The 21581-nt window shown below is 42.3% G+C and overlaps 1 protein-coding gene across 1 annotated transcript in view; it reads left to right on the forward strand.

The window, feature by feature from the left end:
- The first annotated feature begins 9436 nt into the window (after positions 1-9436).
- The window catches only part of ches1 (checkpoint suppressor 1), an 87941-nt gene continuing 75796 nt past the window's right edge, over positions 9437-21581 (forward strand). The window contains exons 1-2 of the mRNA XM_062412065.1: positions 9437-9493; positions 11620-11727. The gene's annotated coding sequence lies outside the window, so the exon portion shown is untranslated. The remainder of the gene's footprint in view (positions 9494-11619; positions 11728-21581) is intronic.

The raw sequence follows: 21581 nt of genomic DNA on the forward strand, positions 1-21581 counted from the left end.
CTTTGTCTGACCCACCACAATCCCTGTCTCCGTGGAAACACAGGATGCCGACTGATTCCCTGCAAATGATAAAGAAAAAAAAACGGTTGTTAAAAATGATTCTGTGCTTTAAACAGATTGAATTTGTGTGTGTGTGTGTGTGTGTGTGTGTGTGTGTGTGTGTGTGTGTGACAGCCGCCCAGCAGGAGGCGAACACACACTCCATCTTGTGACCTTCGCGGGTGCTAACGTCGTTGCCATGGCAGCACGGCTTGATGCTTTCTGACAGGTCTGATTTGCCCTTGACAGAAAAAGGACTGCAGGCCTTGCATCTCCCGTTGTCCTTGTCTTATATACAGTACAGTGTCACATTAACACACACACACACACACACACCCCGACACACGCTGTCTCAGATATCCATATGCACACACACATGCTCTCATGCGGTTAAATTACATTTTAACTGTATGAGCTCATGGCGGGCTTCCCGGCTGAGAGGCCCCCCGCTGGTCCGTTACAGCGCAAGACTAAAGTGAGATGAAGCCGTTTGAAGAACAGAGAGTTTGCACATTCACAGAGGGAACGCAGCACTCTGCAGCTATCCCCCCCCCTTCCCTCTCCTCACCTGACCTGCCCTTGTGACTCTTTATCTTGGGCCGGTTCACAGGCTAAAGGTTGGATTGAAACACAGGATTGGGCAGGATGGGGGGGGGGGGGGGATTTCACATCCCGGTCGCTTGTGTAGCGGGTCATGTGGAGATATTTCACTGTATAATAGATAGTGGTGTAGTGAGATAACCTGCTATATCTGATGATGATGCAAACACACACACGCATACGTAGACACACACACACACATGCACCACTTCCACTGTCCTCCCTGCTCTTAATCTCTGTCTGGGCTGCATGGGAACCTGAGTGCACCTCCCTGACGTTGACAAAGCGCTATGGGTGTTTTTGGCAGTCGTCCTCCGCTCACCTCCCCCCTCAGCTACCTGCTCGCCACTTCATCAAACCACGGGCACCAGAATGGCGAGGGATCCATCAACTTCCCACGCTGAGAGATGATGTCATCAGCGAGGGACGTCTCCTGGGGGATTGTTGCTGATGGCTGACATGGATCAGAACCACAGAGAAGGTAAGTAGCCTGCGGTACTGCAGAGGAAAACAAGAGTAACACTGCGTCAACTGCTCAAGGATGTTGAAAGTGCTCCTTTAAAAATGTATATCTGTAACTACATATCCTCGACTCATCCTTGTTAACTGCAGTTGTAACTGAACAGCAGAAACATGCAACAATGTGAGAGAATGAAAGTTGTGTGTTACCAGTTTTACACATTTTTAAGGTGAACGTTTGCACAAGTTTTTTGTGAGTCAAGTTTTCACTACCCAGGAAATAAACCTTGAAATGTAAAGGATAAAGCAAATACAATAAGGGTGCAACAAGAGATACACTTTAAAAAGTGAAGGTTTTGTGCTTGGATGACAGTAAAAGTTGGGTTAATTTGAAAATTCCAGTTAGTAGTCATGAAATAATAATAAAAGCGTGCTTTAAGGTATGGGTCATTTGCAATTTTGGTCACCTTACCTGAAAAATGTAATAAATTATTCATCACTAATTAGACTCCAGCTGAAGTAATTAGTCACATTACTTTCTGTTAAAGGCCCTGCACACCCTTTGTACACCCACACAGATGATTTGACTTGTTGTGAATGATTGGAGCAGCACGTGGGAGTGTGAAGAGTTTGATTGACATCCACCTCACTGTCCTTTTAGCTTTTGTATTCCAAGTGTTATGACTCATATTTGGTGCCTTCAAGTCAGATCCTCATTTAAAACGATCTTTAGGGAAAAGGGTTTGCTGATCTCATAAGAACCTTGCCCTCGAAAAAGACCGGGTTAGGCTCCATATGTGTACTTCTCGGAATGATGAAGCCAAGAGCAGTGATTGCTTTGCACACACTGATCTGTTAGTTCTCACATAACCTGCTCCGATACCTGAAGTTTCCGAGCAAACCACAGATCCAGTCCTGTAGTATACACGCCTTGGTTCCTGTGTTGTCGTGCTATGTTAGAGGCCGTCCATCATCATGTCAGCTAATAGTTAACTGAGAAATCCACTAACTAGCTGGCTGGCTAACAAGGTAAGCGTGTTCAAATCTTGAGGAGCGTCTATCCTTGAACTAAACTATCAAAACACAAGCTCAGGATTTTCAGGACAGGCATTGTTTAGCACGAGAAGGACAGGAACTACTAATAGCAGTAACGATGAACCAGTATTCCAGAGCCCAAGTATTGTACTTCCCTAACCACAAGTGTGGGACATTTCTAGACATTTTGCCTCAAAGATAGGTGCCTAGAAGTGTCCGGCTCATTTTGATTGGTCGGGACATATCTAGGCATTTATGCTATAATGTTGAGTGCCTACAAGTGTCCCACGTATTTTACGTCCCTAACCACAACTGTGGGACATTTCAAAGAATTTTGCTATAATTATAGACTCATGCAAGTGTCCCAAGTATTGCAGATCCCTAACCACAAGAGTGGGACATTTCTAGACATTTTGCCTCAATGATAAGTGCCTAGAAGTGTCCGGGTCCTTCTGATTGGTCATAAAATGTCTTGGCATTTGGATACTGTGATAAGTGCCTAGAAGTGTCCCAAGTGTTGCAATTTCCGTAACAACTAGTCAAGAACATTTCTAGGCATTTTGCTTTAATATAAAGTGCCTGCATGTGTCCCACATATTGTACTTCCCTAACACCAAGAGTGGGACATTTCTAGGCATTTCCCCTCAATGATAAGTGTCCGGCTCATTCTGATTGGTCGGGACATTTCTAGGCATTTTGATACTATGATGAGGGCCTAGAGGTGTCCTAAGTAATGTACTTACATAACCACCAGTGTGGGACATTTCTAGGCATTTTGCAAGTGTCCACCAAGTATTGCATTTCCTTAATCACTAGTGGATAACATTATTGTTATTGTGCCATATTGTTACTACACTTGTTCATCTCCAGCTGCCAACTAGCAAGTGTTTCTGTGCTTCCTTTTTTCTGTGGTTTTTCCAGCATGTTTTCTGCTGTACTTGGTGCGGTTGGGATTTTCTATTTTCCTTGTTTGCATATTAAATGTATTTCCAAGACATTTCTCTTAATGTTTGCGCTCTCACCCTTGTGTTTTGGCAAAAGCCAGTATGCAGCAAGTTTGTGGTTTTAATCTTTTCTTTGTTTTTCCTTGGGGACTACGATAATAACCATATCAGAAACTTTAGTAAAGCCTACTATTCATTTCAGCATGGCTATTTCCCCCTATTATTTCATCAGACTGACTGGGGTAGTGTATTTCTACAAGAAATTTGGACTTCAGGTTTCTCCTTGACCAAGACTCTGACCCTCCTGAGCTTCTGCGGCATGTTTCAGTGAGTGTTTCACCTTTTTTCCATTCATCAAGTCTGACTTTCTGTAAAACAAGTAAAAAAGAGCAGTTTCCCACAGGGCCACGACATACAAGAACACGACTGTGTACTCCATGTTTTTGTGTAATCTCTCTTTATAGCTGCTGTAAATCCTATTTGAGGTAATGTACAACCCTCTTCCCTATAAGACCTTTCACCTGACACTCATCCTGAATTCAAATTTTGTCTCTTTGCTTCGCTGTTCGGGCTAAACAGTTTTTCTCGAGGTTGCTTTCAAGGAATGCAATCCACAATGATTGGACCATTTTCGACCCATTAAAAACATCTAAACTTATCAGAGCTCAATAACAGAGAGTAAATCCTATTTTTCAACATCACCCTCTGCTGTAATTGGTTTGTTTGTTTCCCGTGTGTGTGTGCGGCACACACCTTAGTATGTGATATTACGTTCCCCTCTTTACAAGAATTCCGTTACCCACCTCCATTCTTCAGCCCCTTAATTGACATAATTACAGGATTACAGTGTAAAGCTGCTACTCTGTCACTCCTGGGCTGCAACCAGAGAGGTGACAGTGCCGAAGCAGGATCCTTACACTGCCTCTCGGTTTGACACTTACATCCAGGAGGACAACAAAGATAAGGGCGGCTAGAGGGAAAGCCCTCGTTCTTACAAGAGCAAATTAACCTGCTGCGCTCGGCAGAGAGCTGCCGTTGTCTCCTCCCTTAGCCCCATTCATACTCATGTCTCTCGCTTCCTCGTCTCCTCTGGGCCTCCTTTTGAAATGATGCTTTGTGGTTTCCTGTCCGTTTTGAATCATTACAACTTCAAAGGCTGAAGTGTTGTCTTCAACTACGGCGGTGCTGGGCCAAAATGAGTGGCCAAGTAGCTTCTCCAGTGAGCTTGACAGGATTTTACAGCTTCCTATATGTACTGCATCCAGGAAAAAGCCCAGTATCTCTGGCCTGCTCTCCTTTTTACATGTTAACTGTCAACAGCATTACAACTTCAAACAGAGTCAAAATGTCACATCAGTGCCTTGTGACAACATTGAGCTTTTAAAGTGCTGTACATAAATACATATAAAAAAATACAGGCCATTTATATGAAATATTCTGAGACAATTTGCATTAATTAATCACTTTTTTTACTGCCAATGTGCGAACAGACTGTAACGTAAACTAAACAACCAGAGTGTCTTCCCACAATGCCTCTCCTCCATATCCCTACAGCACCAACAGTGTGAACACTTTCTAAAATTAACCAATATCAACAAATGACTGACTCCCAGCATATTGCAGTTTCCAGCATTTTCTGCATGAGCACAAAAAATGTAAATAGTGAAGGCAGGCTGGCCAAATGGGGAATGTGACCGTTAATCTGAGAAAAGTACTGTAACTAGCTTTTGGACATTTTATTGATGAATTAGCATTCATTTTACAAAGTCAGACCAGAATGCAACACTTTGTCTTAACTCTGTTCATGTGCTGGATAGCCAAATAAATTATCTAATTTCAAATATTACTGTAACCTGCTGCCTGGCGATGTTGTTCCGAAGCCTGTTTCCTCATCACTGTGTTTCTGTCTATGTTAAACTAAACCTCAGCTGACCCTAACCATCAGAGGGGGGATCCTCTAGGGAAACTGGGACTAAGGATTTCTGAATGTTACACATGGTACCTTTAAACAGTGGAGTCATAGTGACTGACTGACAAGTTTTCCCTCAGATCTACAAACCTGCACAAACTGTGCAAACTTTACTCAACGCAGCTGATGCTGAAACAAGCTCTTGCACAGACTTGCTCCCCTCGACACTTCCTGAACACGCTGTACTACAGCTTGTAAGCTGAAAAATACCGAAGGACCAGTTTGGAGCCGCAGAGCTCATATTTTCCTCATGTACCAGACAGTCAACTGACAGGACTTGGTGCTTGTTAGGTTGTGGGTGTGATTCCTGCTGCTTGCGGACCAGATAGACTTGTTGCTGCAGTTTGGTTAAATCTCAATATCTTTTATTGAATATCTTTCTAGGTATTTTAATTTAAGATTAAGATAAACACCTGCACAGACATGCACAGGCACACTCATGCATTTGCAGGGAAATTTAACCTCTGCTTTTGACCCATCTGGTGCAGAACACACAGAGCAGTGAGCAGCCATGTACAGCGCCCAGGGAGCAGATGTTGGGGGGGTAAGGTGCCTTGCTCAGGGGCACTAGACAGGGTAGGAAGATTCCTCTTGGATTTTTGGACAGATCAAACCAGGTTCGTCATGGAGTCGAACCAGAGATGAACCAGAGATATTTTCTCCCCATAGTCCAAGTTTCTGCCACTAGTCCACCGCCTCTCCTAATTTGATCCTGGTAGTATTATATCATAAAAACAAGTTGTTTGTAGACTGCAACATCATCAACACAAGCATCACAGTATTTTCAGTTGAGAAATTAATCTGATTGATTATCATCTTCAGGTCTGCTGTTTAATATTTCAGGATCTTGAACCATATTGTTTAATTTGCACATCAGGTTAGTGTGCCCTGCTCTCTTGTGGCCTGAAAGGTGTGCAACACCCAATACTTTAAAACTCAAAATACTAACTGTACTCAAAACATTGAGAAGTTGACAGTGAGGTTAAAAACATCCCAGCACCCAGCTGTGGGCGTGCATCTTACATTCCTGTTTATAAACTATTGTCATTGCACTTGTCAGGAACAATTTGAAATTTAATCCTAATTAAGTAGATTTCCCCAAACGATGACTTTAAATTTCTCCAAACGATGACGACTCCCTCTCCTTCTATCCATGTCTCTCTCCCTCTCTCTTTACTCTCTCATTACTGGGCATAGCGGTGCCGACGCCCCAGGCCTCTCACCTGGTGTGGGTCGTCACTAATCATATCCTGGAGCCAAATTGACTAAAATGGCATCTTTATCAGGCCTTTGTTGTCCATAATACCTCTGCAGCACCCGGGGCACAGATTAAATCCTTACATATCTGAAGTCATCTGCTGCTGCAAAAGAGAAAGAGTGTGTGTGTGTTTGTTTGTGTGTGGGTGTGGTTGTGTGTGTGTTTGCATGTGTGTGTACGTGCGTGGTCATCTGCACCTTGCACCTGGCAGGAAGTTGCACAGAGCAGCAGGTTGGCAAAGACAACCTATAGCTGCTTCATTCACATGCATGTGATGTGTAATGGGATCGCCTCGGTACTGTATGTGTGTGTTTACTTGTCCATGTGCACAGGGAGGACCCACAGTCTCACAACTAATTAAGAACAAAGGCTTGGCAAATAGAGGAGCTGGCTGGTTTGTACGTTAACATGCTCCACGGCTCCCCTTAACCTCCTCACTATCTTAGCCACTGACGACCTTGACTTTGCCCCCCCCCCCCGTTTTCTGAAGCTAGAGGTAGATTCAATCTCTCATCATGACCTCTAATGTCAATACAGAGCCGGCCTGAGTGACATGTTGTTCATTTCCACCTCTGCAGCGTCCGCCCTCCCTAGTGTTGTCACTCTCAATAGCCAGAGCTCTCACTCATCCCCTGTTAATCACAAAGTCACACATTAGTTGCTCGTGTGTCTGGCATACAGTGGAGTAAGCAGTTTGCTCAGGATACACGTTGCACATGCACACAAGGGCGCGCTGGCAGTAATTACAGACTGATGAAATTCAACAGGTGAAGTCCGGACAATAGTCAAACAGAGCCAGCGTGTCGGTTCCTGTTTAAACACTGACATGAGTCAGTTGACGGAGGAACAGGAAACATTTACACCTGTTTGGAACAAACTCAACTATGTATCTTAGGTGAAATTGATAACCATGCTTTAATTTGTCAGTCATTTTAATTTACAGTTTGTGCTCCATATTTATTTCACCCTTTGCCCTCTTTGTTGCCATCCATCTCCAGCCTCCAGTTATACAAGAGCTTCTTCTTAAATCTGTCCGATATCACTTACAGCAAACAACTCACATCACTTAATGGATTATTATCGGTTCCTCAAACTCAAATTAAAGGTTTGTAAAAATAAAAGAAAGAAAGAAATATGTATATATACAGCAGACGCTGCAGACAAAACCTTGAATATTTGTGTCTGATGTCAAAACATTACAGACAGTGACAGGTTATCTCTTTTCCAGTGTTTTCTGGCTCTAGGAAAGGGAGGCCAGTGTTCCCTCGATCCAGGTTAACGTCCGGTGATGCTCAATGCTCATGGCTTCAAGCCAAGGCCACACTCCCCTGGACTTTGGACTGGTACCACCGTCTGCCAACTGTCACTCAGCATTGTGACGATCCAATTATTACTTTGTAGATGGAATGCTGACTTTTAGTCTCATTTAACAATTGGTAATGTCCAACTTAACTCTCTCTCTCTCTGATTGGTGGCCAAAGTAAATCTTACCTAACATTGCTCATTTACAAAATGAGCAATGTTAGGTAAGATTGTTATTTGGGACTCTGAATACAAAGAGTTTGTTTCCCTTCATGTCAAATCTGGATTTCAATTAGTTTTAACAAAGTATCTTATAAACACTGACATAAGAAGTTGAAATCTGATTTTCATTATGTCTTTAAACCTTGGATTGTTCCGTTCATTTAACTGGAATGTTGTTGTGTCCCTACTCTAGCCAACATCAAATTGCTTAGTCATGATTCACATTTATTATCCTGAATTATTATCCGTTCTTGTCACACTGAAGAGAAGATGAAGGCCATACAGGCTTTATTTTAAAATATATCACATTTCTTTCCAACGATTTTGGGATTGAATATAAAACCCCGGATTAATAATTAATTCTCTTGATCTAACACACACATATCACAGTCTATGACTTCAGTGTCTCATTGAATATACCAGTGTCTGCAATGACAATACAGCTGCGTCCACCAGGATCAGCACTTACTTAAGCAATGGAGAACATATCGCACAATTTTCAAAAGGCTAAAAACAAATTGAGGTGATGACAGTATTAGTCATTAGCTAATATCTAACAAGAAACATGTCAGGTCACTGGCAACTTGACAGAAACAGGAACAGCACGTCCATGGCTCAGTGCTGGTTTTGGACCAGCTCTGGCACTACACCCCGCAAAGGTTTAAATAAACTCTCTTTGCATGAGCCACATACAACACGTATACTTAACCGTGCTCAACAAGGAGGTCACAATTGTCTTGACACAGCCACTTTGGGCTCCCACGTTTTCACAGACTGTCAGCAAGAAATCTGCCGTTCGGAGAAACCTCATTGTGCCTCCTGACACTCGTTTAAATACTCACTTTGTCATTTAAATCGCTCTCAGTTCGCTCTTTCTTTATTTTTTATGCTTTTCATTTTTCATTCTCCATTTACCCATTTCCTTCATCCCACTTTGTCTCTGTCTTTTGACTCTGGATAGTCACAGATTCCACAGCCGACTATTACTGATCTGAATTTATTCATCACACTCCGACTGTTTGCTTATTTGACCTACATCTTCAATCTCCTGACAGCTGTAAACCAAAGCTGAAGTTTAATAGACATGAATGTGCGTGTGTGCGTATGTTTGCGTGTTTGCATGTCACATGTGACCATACATTCATCCTTGCATTTGCAGCCAGGAATAGCATGCATAACCCCGCTGCGCTCACGTGTGGAAGCTGCCATGACAAGTTAACACAACACTGCATCGTTCCCGTTTACTCAACGTGGGCATCTCAGCTGAGAGGTGTTATAGATGGCCACTATTTTGGGGCGGAACCATCCAGTTGTGCCCTGTCTTTGTCTGTCCTTGTCTTTGCGTTTGTCCCGTTTAATCTAGTTTCGAGCAGATTTTCAACCCCGTGCTAAACGCTCATCATTATTCTTCCATTCTCTCTCGCTCTCCGTGTCCCCTGTCTGTGCGAGTCCTCCCGACAGAAGGACGGCGGAGGTTCAAAGTGACGGAGCGCACTGGAGGTCAGTGCATACAGTGTCAACAGTGACAAATGGTAATGTTTGATGATGAGAGTAAAGTCAAACAACAGCACGAGGGAGGCGGAGAGACAGACAGGACACAAAAAAAAAGGCTGAAAGAATTAAAAGACACGGAACGAGAGAGCGGGACTGAAAAAGAGTGAGATGGTGAGTGACAGTCAAAGAAAGTGAAGCGGAGAGAAACGGGCAGATAGGCATTATCAGGATGCATGCAGGGACTTGTTTTCTGCCTGGACGGAGGCCGGCTGTGTTAGTGAGGCCATCCTGCTACGGGAATGAAAGCGTCTGTATCAGCCCACAGGCATCTGGTAGACATCACAAAAAGCAGCGAGACCACTTGGGACCTGTCTTAACAATGTTGGCCTCTCTCTTCCTTGTTGTTCTCAATGGTAAGAACATGTTGTTGCACATTCCCAGCAGTATGGGAAAGAACATATTTTTGGTGTTCAGTGCACAAGGTCCTTAAAGTTGAAAACGTCGCAGTTTTCCCCCGAAGCCACATTACTTTATAACACGTTTACAGTGGTCGAAACTGGCAGAGTCATGTGCTGGATGCACATCGCCAAACTGGCTAACGAGACGTGGAGAGTTCAGGCCCTCAGCTGTAATTTATTTTCCTGTACTGAATTAATGAGTGGACGACTTTACGATGGTTTGATCCGTACACTCAAATTGCAACCAGTCAGAACAGTTTCCTGTTGCTTCATCTTTGGCTCAGCACTTGAGCAGAAGGAAAAAAGTGTTCCATGACAAGTTGATGGATGGTGATAATAAGAGGTTCGTAAAGGCCACTGCAGCATTCCAATGATCTCCAGCAGCCTACATACTAGCGCACCATATTCATATATGTCTCAGTTTTGCTTTGTATGCATAGTTTCACAGTGATATGGATGTGCAAAGCATGAGCCTGGTTGTTGGCGTTTGGTGCTGAACAATAGAGGCCTTCAACCACAATGAGGCCAGTTGCTTGGTATTTATTCTTCTGATTATTATTCAGATATTTGGCTTTGGTGGGTTTTTCCGTCACGTAGTTTTACATGTGTCCAGGCGTTTAACACATTACGTGTTTTTTCAACAGTGAACACCACTGAAACCAAATGTGTTTTCACCTCCAGCTGATGAAAAACAGATTCTGCATATTGGCTCCACTTGATGACACTGTCATGTTTTTCGAATTCTGCTGTTTAAGTCAGTTGCCTTTCCTGGCACATATTATTCTTAGACATGTTTATGTGCAGACGCCTGCAGATACAGTCGTTCTGTACATTTCTGTAATTGAAACTGCGACTCTAAATCTAGTACCTTGATAGGATTCTACACGCTATACGTTCTCGCTTTGAACTCCTACTTCACTGCAGCATCTGTCGTAAACAAGACTCTTTAGTGCCCATTAGCATGGCCAGGATGTTTCCCTCCATCAGAGGTATTGCTATATATAACAATGACCCATATACAATGTAATTGACTTCTGGATTCATCGCAGACATAGCCTTTTGTTCCTTGAGGTACTTGTCATCTGATCTGTGTGCTTTACATGTTTCTTTCCTCAGACGCTGTTATTTATTACAGTTCATTACATTACAGTCATTGTATTCTCCTCAATCGTGATGCATTTCATTTTCCGAGCCCTGGATCTTGGCTGCAAAAAAAGTAAGGAAATCTGTCCATGCAGAGAGTGCTGGTGATGAAGGCCATTGGAAAAGGGATAAGTGATTCAGCAGGCAGATCAATAGAGAAAGATCCATGCCTCCCAGCCGGCTCAATCAGAACCCCTGGGGGGTGAGAGAAACATTAGGAGACGGAAAGATGGACAGAGGATGTGTGAGAGAGAGAGAGAGAGAGAGAGTATGCTTTCATTTAAGACCTGATTAGGCCATCAGAGAGACAGAGAAAGGGAGAAAATGTGGATCTTTTGTCTTGGTGCTTTGGCATTTCATTCCCCACTGCCATGCCAATAAACCACATTGTGCTGAAATGAATTACAATAAATTGCACTGAAGTGAAAGGAATTGGGAAATGGAGAGAAATGGAGATGAAGTGAATAAATACTGAAGTTTCTCACAGGATGTCTTTAACTTTTCAAGGCACAAATTATATATATACGAAAATACAACAGAAAAATGATTAGTTTAGTCAAACATCTTGTCCTTGACCCGATGCTGAACTCAAACACTGGCTTCCATTTAGGTTCATTGAAGCCTGCTCTTTCTCCATGAGATGATTCACTTGCCGGAACAGTCCATCCACTAACCATTTGATTTGTGATTGATTAGAGTGGAAGCTGATGCACCAGCGGGTAAGAAGCCTCATCACACCGCCACACCGATGTTCACATCTCTGGCTGCTGGTGTGGATTTCAGCGTTGACCTCTGCTGAGACGTGTAAGTCAACCCCACAGCACCCCTTTGTCCTTGTTTGACCGTCACACTAATGCCCCCGAGAAGGTTCAGTTAAGCCCTGACAAGCGAGCGCACACGGCCCAGCCCACCTCCCCTCCGCCAGCACTCACTCTGAGATGTTTTCCTTACTTAAATAATGTATCAGTTTCTACAGAAATGGCAATGTTTGCATTTCCCTCTCCCTCGCTCTCTTCCGCTCTTTCTGGATGGCTCTCCCTTTTCAGTCTGAAAATAGAGTGCAGAAGAAGGCTGTTGCTATGGTGATACATCCACTGGCGTTGCCCGGGACATTTTTAGCCATGCGATGCGCGAGGGGATTTAGCTCGCCTGTAACTTTCTGTAATTTCCATTCTAATTATATCACTCCTGCCAGCGCTGTGTGTCACCACATGGGGTAAAACAGCAGAGCACGGCTGGGTGAGGATCCCAGTCACTGCTCTCTCCGCTGCCCTCACACCACATTATACCACGCTGTTGTATAATATCACCTTTCAAACACAGAAAGGACAGGGACAGGGGATTTGTTCATGCGTGCTCGTCGCACCAGTGTGTGAGTGTAAAAGAGAGAACTGCCAGGGCAAGGACAGTTATGCTGATACCGCACATGACATAAATGGTGATTTTACAACGTGATATAAGTCCCAGTGTGCAAATCAAGCGAGAGAAAAGCTGAGATTAGTTGCGAGCGCTGTTGATGCTCACTGGACTTAACATTGTGGACCAGCAGGGGGTCTCGGCTATCACTAATCACCCGGCGATCAACTGTGCACATAATATTAGGGCTTTTTTAATAGAAGACGCTGAGCCCACCAATGAGGGTTAAATAGAAATAAAAAAATTAAGTTTTATCTATTCTTTTTCTACGTACACTCAGTATGTTTAACCTTTCAAAAAACCTGAATATGTATAAATTTAAATTCAAACCAGCATTAAAGGGGACATATTATGAAAACTCCCGCATTTGTTTGTGGTTCCTCTATTCCAGAAACGATACGCTACAGTGCGTCGAATGGTATTACGACCGAAATAAACGTCATAGTCACACCATGCCCATGTAGGGAGTCTCGCTACATGGCCTTGGACGAGCGAGCCGGGATCCAGCGGCCCGGTTAGCTCGCAAGCTAATGCTAGCCGGGCTTGCGATAGCTTGCCTGCTAACGCTAGCGTTAGCTCGCTGCTGCTACCCGTCAGACATTTAAGTGGCCGCATAAACAAGGGCCCCCGGGACACCTCTAAACGTTGACTCAACAGTGTGGAAGGTGTGATGGGGGCGGCGCACTCAAAACAGGTCAATCTGAGGAGGGCTGTTTTAGACAGGGTAAAAAGGTGCTGTTTTAAATTATCCTTGTGGTATTATTCTGACCATGATATGTTACAGACATTTCATTAAGACCCCAAGGAACCATATCAACTGTGGTAAAATGGGCATAATATGTCCCCTGAAATGTCTTCATACAAATCAAATAGTTATAGTTTAAAGAGAAAACAAATGACTGCAAATATCAATGTGAAATATTGTTTGGAGAGTAGCACACTGTAAACGCACTGTACTTACAGGCATACAGGACAGTAATACTGCAAACATGCTACAGGCTACAATCATGATGAGAAATGAGGAAACTAGAGTGACACCCAGGAGAGCGCAAGTCCCAACCGTCCCCTTTAATTCCATCAAGCTGCTTCAAATTTCACACGCTTACGGATATCAGTTCCCCAAATATGTATTCATTATTTTATCAATTTTATCATTAACACTAATGAATTATTTCCTGGGAAATCAGTGAAAACATCCTATCTTTAAGTGAAACAGAAAGTGATTTCCTGGCTCTGCCCCTTGATTCTGATAAATACCTAACTTTATTGGGTTCTTTCCTGAATCATGACCCATCCTTCCACCAAGTAAAAATAAACGTGGTTCGGTTCGGCTCAGGCCAAAAAAACATCAAACACTATAGAATCTAGATAATATATTTATATTTATAGTTGTGGCGACAACTGACATCAGATAAAGATTTATTGGTCACTACACTTATTCTATGAGGGTCGGAGGGGGCTGGATCCAATCCCAGCTGACATTGGACAAGAGGCGGGTCACACCCACCAGTCCATCACAGGGCTGACATGTAGTCACATATATATCTGGGTATAAGTCGGACAGAGACATCTCAATAAGAGATCTGCAGTGAATCTCAGTAATGTGAGTAAGCACTGAGTCAGACGCAGCGGAAGCAGACTCTTAGGTGTCAGTGGGCTCCCCCACACTCTTCTGACAACAAAATTAGGGACGGCTGCATCCAGTTTTTCTGTCTCTTACGAGTTCTTTTTAAGTATACCCCTGTCTTAACCCTGCTCAGACCCAGCAGAGCAGTCCACACCGCCACATGTTCGATATGGGCTTAACCACTCCCGTTGTACTAGAAAAACACACAGGGTTCGAAAACTTCCACCACGCAGACAGCATCAAATTCAGCTTGTGTAGTCTCCTGAATATGGTATTTGTCTTACCTATTGTTCCCTCTTCCTCCAAGATAGAAATGAACACATCATCTCTTATCTAATGACAGCAACAACCGACTGTGTTAAACAGAGTTTTATTCAGAGATGACACACTGTGCCCTCCACTTGGAAAATAAAAGAGAAATAAACTTCTAAAAGAGCATTTGAAGCACAGCATGAAGGGATCTTTATCTTTGCCGAGGAGGTTACGTTTTCACCCTGGTCCTCTTGTTTGTTGGCTTGTTTGTTAATTAGAAGGAACATCGAAAAACTACTGGATGGATTATCACAAAACTTGGTGGAAGGGGGCAGATCTAGGATTTGTTTTTATCAATTTCCTAAACAAAGGCGTTTTAAACAGTTTTACCATTTTCCCAGGGAATAATTTATGAATGTTGATGGAATAAATAAACGTGATACCTATGAATTTGTGCAATTTGGTGCAGCTTGATTGAATCCGCTATCGGGCCTGGGAGGAGGTATGCGCTCTACTGAGTGCTTTTGTCGTAGCCTCTTAAAATCTTAGTCACTGTTTCCTCAGGTCACCTGGAAGTAAGCCCTAAACGCATTAGTTCAATCTCTGTCTCTTGGAGAGCTGGGAGGACACTGATGGAGTCCAGCTGGCCTTGTCCCCAATCACAGTTGCCATAGCAACCAAGGTCACGGCACAGACGCTACTGGTAAGAGATATGATAAACTGAGCCTGTAGTTGAGGGAGTAAACAGTCATTACACCGGTTCCCCCCTCAGGATCACAAGGAGACACTTCCACAGGGAAAGGACGATTTTCCAGGGACAATACAGTGTCTCTTAAGATAACGTAATTTAATGTTTAGGATCTGGAAAAAATATCCTTATAAGGACGTATTAAATCTCATATGGGTTTTGCATGAGTTGAGTTGCCCTGCAAATAAGATGACCTTCGGAATTGGGCGGCATTACACAGCGTTTATCTAACACCATATCAGTGATGAATCTTCACGACAGACTGACACAAAGGAACAAATGATGCTAGTGTCAGGCCTGGACTAGAAGGAGGACTCAGATGCAGAGGATTCACGTGCCAGCACACTTTATTGAGATCGGTTCCTCAATGCAGAGTGACAACAGATCAGGCTATGAAAAAAAACTTGCTTAATCTAAAAAAAAAAAACACTCACTAGGAAAAGGAGTTCGTAAAACAGAAATCGCTCCCAACGGAGGTCAAACAAAAGGCTAGGGCAGGAAATCAAAAGTGCTCCCGAAGGAGGAAAACCAAACTATGAAAACGGGACAAAAGAAAAGGCTCACCTAAAAAGGAGGCTCAATAAACTAACTAAATCTCTCTAAACAGAAATCACTCCAAAAGGGAGGAAGAAAAACAGATTACCAAAACAACACAAAAAGAAGCTAAACTAGAAAACTTTAACAAACCAAAAATCACTCTCATGGAGGAAACAGAAAACAACTTACGCGGCGTAGCAAAGATCACAGAAAATCCGACTATGACTGTGGAAGGGCTTGGGTGAACGAACAAGAACGAAACACTTCGGCACAAGACAAAGGGGAGACGCAGACTATAAGCACATGAGGGTGAAAGGAACAGGTGGAAACAATCCGGAATCAGTGACACATGAGGAAGGGCAAGTGACCTGAAACGAGAGAAGAGTTAGGATTTCAAAATAAAACAGGAAGTTATGAGACAGAAACCCCAAGACAAGACAACCCTCACTGCGGTGTGACAGCTAGCAGGTCTGCAACAGCAACAAGGAACTCCTTCACACATTCTCCTTCTGAATGTGCTTCCAGGTTCCTGCATTATGTTTATTCCAACACAAAGACACATGATCCCGGCAGTAATGATGCTCGAGATTGACCTTTTTCATCACTGCAGTTAGACACACCAACAAAAGAATATTCATTTTATCTTCTTTTCTTGAGAGTCACCGTGATGCTTGTCAGCAATGTCACATAACAGGTATGCGTGCATGTCGCATTCACCTGCATGTAAGTGACCTAAACAGCCTGAAGGGACCAATCTGAAAGACAAGTTAGACCACAATTTTTATGTCATCTTTTTTCATTCGCAGAAAAAAGTAATTGCTGTCATCAGAATTAGCTTTTTTTGTTAATATGTGAATGGCCTCATGGACCAGAAATTACTTGTGAGCTCAACATTAAGGGCACAACGCTTACTACAGAGGTCAGTAGATTTGAGGTACAAGGCTGTGGTGGGCATTTTTAACCTCGACCGCACCATAGAGGGGGATTTTTTACAAGGAGATTTCACATAGATAACATAAGACCCACACGGAGATGAAACACATTGGAAGATGTTCTGTGATAGTCGAAGAGACAGAACATGAGTTTAGAAAGGCCTTCTACTGGTTGAGAAAATGTGCAAGACACCAAATGCCTTATTGATTTGTGTCTTCTGCCACTTTTGTCTCTCGGTGCTCTCAGGTATCATCATCTCTCTAACCACTCAAACGCAAAAGACTTAGTGGGGCAGCACAGGAAAGTATTTACCAAAGTGAGGGATAATTCAAAAAAATGTTGCCTTTAAATAATTCATGGACATCAAAGACCTTCCTCATTGAACCTCATGAATAAACCAAAGGCTCGGTCAAGCTCAGTGTTCCACAGCACAAGTTCACAACAGGGAAAACCTGGAGGGAAATATTTAAAGTTATTAAAATAAAAGAGGAGTAGGAGAAGAGTAAAGGGAGCCCAATAAATAGGACATCTCAAGTTATCGAAACAGTTTAAGTCCCAAAAAGTGAAATGAAGCATGCTTAAATGTTATAATGTATAAATACACCCTGCTGCATCATTATGAATTTAGTAGTAGACTAAATAGACAGAGGTATCCACGTTATTGAGTGATCCTTCTAAACTGTAAGGTAATGAAGGGCCCGACTGATGGAGCCGTTCTCCTTGTTGACCCCGACATCTTGTATTTCCTAGTGGCATTTTACGCTCCATTAGGGCTGCTGATGTTCATTAAAGATGACTGCCCTTCAGCAGATGCGGCACCACAAACTAATTACAACTTTTAGCTGACAACCCTAATTCACTGTCATTTTTGCCCTGAAAGAAAAAAACACAAAAGTGTCCCAGGACAGGCTCTGGGATTGTGTCACATGTGTAGAAATAGTCATAACACCTGCGCTCCAGTTTAAAGTGACTTCAACAAGCGTCAAGTGCAGGAAGCACTTCAATGAAGCAATCATGCTCAATAATACTGCATCTTTTATTTTAGCATATCATACGGCAGGTAAAAGCTCTTTTTAATTATTCATTATTAATTGCATCAAAGTAACAGTGAAGCTTTCCCGCTATAGCAAACCCATAAAGCAATTTCCTGTATTATCCCTTAGTCTCTCATGGATTCTGATTTACACACTGAACAATAATTGGAAGCCAAACTACCTATTTTGTTATTTCTGTAAATTGTCTAGTCTTCATATCTTATTTATGCATTTTGTTTTTTATTTGTAATTTTGTGTCCCAATATTTCCTTTTATTTTTAAGGGTAATGCACCGATTATGATGACTTCTTTCACATGGGGTCAATTCGTTTGGAACCAGCTCAGGGGAAACACTTAGAAAACGTTGAATAAGTTTCAGGCCATGCATTGCTTATAAAGATGGATGATCTGCCTCCACTTCCTCCTACTATCCAAAAATGGAGCCAAAATATCCCAGATACAAACGATGCCATCTTATGCTGATACTATCATTTAGATGTCGATACAGGGACTCGACCAATCACAGGTCAGTCTCAAATGTCAATCGTATCATTTAACCATGTTTTTCTAGCACCAAATCCAAAAAATCTGTGTGATAACTAATTGTCAGAGACCACCTTTAATATCTAGTTTGACTTTTTGGTTGCGGCCACGTCCCATCCACCAACATGGATATACTGCAGCCAGCCACAAGGGAACAATCAAGATGCAGTCGTGTCATCAATCTTTACGTACGGCCTATGTTTCAAGCAGTCTCATTCAGATGAAGTGAGTCCAAATTGGGACAACAACACGTACACAACATTGTCACAAGTAATCTGTTAATCCCTCTGCCTAAAATAGTGGATTAATCATGGAACACTATTAATGAAGAGTTCTTCGTAATGTGAAGCTAACCAGCAAATCTCTTACTGATGAGAATATGGTTTCAGGTAAGCATATGGTCCAACTGAACAAAAAGGAGACTACAACCCTAATGACAATATGATGAATAACCATTTTTTGAGAAACTCTGTATTTAATCAGGTCACATATTATAACATGACTAAGAGTTTGTTGACATGCTTGCAACTCTGTAAGGCTGTAGTGCATCTAAAGATCGATGATGTGTGTCCACTTCCTCCCACTATCCAGAAATTAAGCCAAAATTTGAAGCCACAGTCTGCACTGTAGCGACTGGGTTGAGGCCTGCTGTTGGTTAAGTAGATACATATGCTTGAGGGCTCAGTATTAGCTTGAGAGCTCAGCTTTAGCTGTCAATCAAGAGATTTCACTTCTTTGGTACAACCTCATAATGAATTAAAACCAATTTATTGGACAAATAAGGACTTGATCACACGCCAGTGTGATACCCACCTACAAATACAGAAAATCATCTCTAGGAAATGCATTTTGGCTTTTTTAGTTTTGTTCATGTCCTATCAACTACAGTGAAGGAGTCAGGTTTTATGACATGTACTGCAGCAAGCCACCAGGAGGCTGTCGAGACACTGTGGCTTGACTTTTAGAAGCCGACATGGCATCATCTTTATATAAAGTATGTGGACTGTAGTTGATCACCCCAGTGCTTTGAGCTAAATGCTAACATCAGCATGCTAATAAACTCTCAATGAAAATCCAAATAAGATGATGTTTAACAGGAATAAAGTTCACTACAGTAACCATTATAGATTAGCTGATGACTAAACAAAACAGACAGCTGAAGCGACAGGAGTTTCCCGAGTTCTGTAGGTGTTCTAGACCATAAATGAAGGAACTGAACAAATTGAAAATCTCAGTTGAGTCAGAGAGGACAATGTCTACAACAAAGTTTCATGCCAATCCATCCAAAACCACATGGGCGTGCTAGAGTCATCTGAGGACAAATTTTATGTCAAACCATCAAATAGTTGTTGGGTTATTTCAGAAATCAAAATCAAAAAGACAGACAAAACTGATCAACCACTGGAAAATGGATGTATCAGCTGCCTTTGATCGTTTTGTTGTTGAAAGCCAAACATCTGTCTCAGGAAACTTCTCTTCAGATGCTGAAGTGCTGTATCACTTCTGACACACTATGACCACACTCTGACAAAGAGGAAACAGTTGAGCCCTCCTCCCTCTGTCTCTGTCTCTCTGCTGATAGCCCTGTACACATTTCTTGTCTTATGTCTGACCCACTTTTTTCCAGCCATTACAAAAAATGGTTAACGTGTGCAACAGCTTGTGCAAACAAGCTCTCTGTATCTGCAGATACTGTGTTCCCTTCGAGAATGAATAACATTGTTTGCTTTTGCATAGTTTGATTTTAAAGTTACTTGTGACAAATTTACTATAGTCATTTAATTCATTATCCATTTATTTGTGTTTAGGACTGGCCAGATCCATATTAGTACACATCACCCCTTCATTAAAAGACTATTTTTGTTGATGATTGATACATTTATGTTGGTAAATATGCGCAGGCTCAGCTATTGGTGTTATATTTCTCCACTTTCTGCTTCAGCATAAATCTAATGCAGATTCTATTCTTGGATTTGTTTCTATTTGTGGTTCTGGCAAAGAGTCTTGAATCTTTCTGTGTGAGTTAACATTAGCAGTGATAAACAGGACTAGCCAAGCCTTATTATTAGCACGACTAAAATTACTGCTAGTGCAGGAGTCAAGTGATGCATTTTTGCTTATTTTATCAGCTCATAAAGTATTTAACAGTTTGGACATTTGACCTAAATAAGTCTCTACCACATATAGCAAGGTGGGTATAATTAACAACAGTTTTCACTGCGCTCTGGTGATGATCAACCTCACTCGGCTTCTTGGCAGCGTTAAACTGGAAATGATAAATACAAATGTCCTTTGTAAGAGGCTGCAGACACACACATATATATATAGAAAACTGCAGTATTTGGATTTAGCACCAGAGTGAAATCAATAGGATTCTGGACCCCTGCCCCCCTCTCTCTCGATGTCTTTCTGTGTGTCTTTCCCTCTCCTCTTTCTCTTTCCTCTGTGCCCCCCCCCCCCTCCCTCCCCCCCTGATTGGAAGCAAAACGGGCAGGCCGGCTCAGTTCCACAGGAGGCCCTCTCCACAGCAGATAATGGTCCATTCCACTCATTTTGGCTTCCTTTTATTTGTTCACATCAACATCAAAGCCTGTCCGCTTCCTCCGTTGGGGAGCAGGGCTTTAAGTCTCTGACTGATCTGCCTCGTTCACTTGTAATGCTGCCCTGGTGATGTCCATCCCTCATTGCATGCGAAGCAAAACACACATGCCGTACAAAGGCCTTCACACATACATACATACATGCGCTCGACACAGGGGACACAGATCTGCATATATTGTGAACTACGCCATACATTCAAAACCCGTATATGAGGTTAGGGCACAGATTTAGAAGTGTTTCCCAGACTTTTTTAAGCCACAGGACTCCATGGTAATTTCTGAGTTTTAACTGAAATGATATGCGTGTTCTCTCTCTCTCTAAATTTTATATTTCAGGTCTTCAGGGATAAAAATATACACAACACCATTGATTAATTCTCTCTTTCATTTGTTGCTTGAAGGAATCCAAAACCCATTGCTGGCTATAAAAGGATGTTTTGTCTTGAATCAATTTTTATTTGGACTGTATTCTATGAGATTATTCGGTTTATTGCTGCCAGTTTGCAGATGAGAGATCTAGTCCAGGGTGGGACAGCCAGCTTTTTCTGGCCACTAGATACTGTAAAATTAATACAGTAAGCGTCCACTCTACAATAGCTCTAAAATATGTATTATTTGTTGTGACTATTTTCTGACTGATGTTCTTATAGAACATGTGTTGTATTACTAATTTGTTCTGTAAGTAAATGTCCTGTTCATTTCCCCCACAGAAAAGGGGTTGTGAACATCTCACATCAGAACTATTACAGACCACCATACAATTTGAGAATATAGAAAAGGCAATTCAGGAAAAAGAATCTCATGACAGCAATTTACTTTTTCTCCACATGGATTGTTCCCTACTGGCTGTATCCCGGTCAGGTCCCGGCTGAACAAGCACATCTGTTACATGCCATTGCTGTCAGGCTTCATGGTGACTGTTAAGAAGTTTTGTAGTGAGCGAGCTAAGAGCTCAATAGGTGAAGCCT

The sequence above is a fragment of the Platichthys flesus genome, chromosome 18 (assembly GCF_949316205.1).
Source record: "Platichthys flesus chromosome 18, fPlaFle2.1, whole genome shotgun sequence".
Taxonomy (NCBI): Eukaryota; Metazoa; Chordata; class Actinopteri; order Pleuronectiformes; family Pleuronectidae; genus Platichthys; species Platichthys flesus.